The sequence below is a fragment of the Austrofundulus limnaeus genome, unplaced genomic scaffold (assembly GCF_001266775.1).
Source record: "Austrofundulus limnaeus strain Quisiro unplaced genomic scaffold, Austrofundulus_limnaeus-1.0 Scaffold201, whole genome shotgun sequence".
Lineage (NCBI taxonomy): Eukaryota > Metazoa > Chordata > Actinopteri > Cyprinodontiformes > Rivulidae > Austrofundulus > Austrofundulus limnaeus.
Genome location: NW_013952603.1, coordinates 455,875 through 458,155, shown reverse-complemented (window position 1 = coordinate 458,155; position 2,281 = coordinate 455,875).

Here is a 2,281-nt window from a genome sequence, read left to right as displayed (position 1 = left end):
TCATCTTCAGGTCCTGAGTCAAGTCTCAAGTCTTTATCCTCAAGTTCCAAGTCAAGTCTTAAATAAGTCTCAGGTTTTCATCTTCAGGTCCTGAGTCAAGTCTCAAGTCTTTATCCTCAAGTTCCAAGTCAAGTCTTAAATAAGTCTCAGGTTTTCATCTTCAGGTCCTGAGTCAAGTCTCAAGTCTTTATCCTCAAGTTCCAAGTCAAGTCTTAAATAAGTCTCAGGTTTTCATCTTCAGGTCCTGAGTCAAGTCTCAAGTCTTTATACTCAGGTCCTGAGTCAAGTCTCAAGTCTTTATCCTCAAGTCCTGATTCAAGTCTCAAACAAACACAGTCAAGTTTCAAATCAAGACAGGAAACTGTCAAGTCATGTCCCAAGTCTGAAACTTGGAATTTCAAGTCCTTCCGAGACGTTTTATAAACAATGTTGCAGTTACATGTTAAATGTGTTTTAATATCTCAAATTGTGATGAAACTTGCAGCTGAACTTTCAAAGTATTTAAAAATTTCTTTTAAAGTTTCACCTTAACATTGCACAGTTCAGATTAACTGAGCTGTGAAACTAGTCTTCCTTTAAACTATAACTGTCCATTTTTAAAAATCTGGTTGATTTCATACTGAGTGTGAAAAACAGAGGGAAGGTCTGAACTAATTAATGGGTCCACTTTATAAATAATGTGTTTTAAACTTTAGATTTTTGGTAAAATATCAAGTGTTTTCAAGTAAACAGGTTCAAGTCCCATTCAAGACCCGAGTCACTGGTGTAAAAGTCCAAATCAAGTCACGAGTCTCTGAACAGTTTTTCAAGTCAAGTCTAAAAACATAATATTAATGACTTGAGTCTGACTCGAGTCCCCACCCCTGGTTTCTGTCAGCGTGTTTCCTGTGGTGCCGAGTCACCAGGACCACACTGAGCATGTTCACAAGCAGCTAATTCTGTCTGTTTGATAACCGAGAGACAACACCGACGCCTCACACGAGTCTATTTTCTTCCCGGAGCAAGCTGCTGAAGCATGTTTAGCACCAATTATGTGCTTTGGGGGGAGGAAACTGCCAAGTTTATATTTAGTGTGTTTTTGTGAGTCTGCGTGCTTGTGGCTGTAAAGCCATGAAAATGAGAGCTCTGATCTGAGGATCTGCCTCTTTATTCACTTTATCTAATTTATTGATTATTATTCATGTTGCCTTTTATAAAACATTGTTTTCAGTGAGGCTATTTATAAATTATTATTATTAATTCTGGCATTAGTTACATTTTTAACCACCCTTTCAAAGCAGAAGAAATGTAGCAGGGCTTCCTATTTCTGGCTCAAAATAATTAAAATCTGAACTCGTTTGACTTCTGTAACAGATGGTCCAGACTTTATTAATATTTTTTCCCCTCTCTCGCATGGAAGATTTGTGATTTGCTTCAGTGATGTGAATAAATTAGCGAGTCTCTTCCATTTCCTGCTGGGTTTACTCAGCTGCCGTCAGTCCCAGCCAGGTGCTCCACCTTTAACGTTTGACATGTGCAATTTAGATTTGGAATGAGGTCATTTGAACCTGTCTGTTAAATAAAGTTACAGCTCCGTCGCAGTAAAATTAAACTTAAAGAGGAGGGRAAACATGATTTTCAGACATTCCACTAAACAGTGAGCAATAATTAAAGRGTTTCAACCAGTGTCTCCACTAAACTTTTATTAAAACAACAGCAATAGAAACAGATCTGCAAAAATATACCTCCAATATATTCAAAAAGGAAATCTGTGATTAAATAGGTTACAACAACAAAAAGGCAAAGTAGAATATTAATCTCTTCTAAAGTAAAAACATGCAGGAATATATTAAAACTAAGTGTTTAGAAACAATCTGCAGCGACGGACTGGCTGATTAATAAATGCTTACTCAGTGGTAAAATAATTGTAGCGAACAAAGAAGGTGACCTAATACGATACGAAATAAACAAGTAAAGGAAAAGGTCAGAGTGTTTCGGAGCGGGGATCGACTGAAAAGGTCTGAGCAAATAATATCTCACCTGTTGCAGATAGCTTTTGATTGAAGACGTACCGTTTGATTTTGACCAAACCGATGAGCTAAATGTCAAGACCAAAGTGTTTTGTTGACATAATAAAATAACTTTAATCTAAAAAATAATAAAATAAAACCAAAAAATAAAAATTAATATAACTTTGGTAGTGACGGAGGATTATTTTACTTTATCCTCTTTTTTTATTATTTTTTATTGGTTTTATTTTATTATTTTTTAGATTAAAGTTATTTTATTATGTCAACAAAAC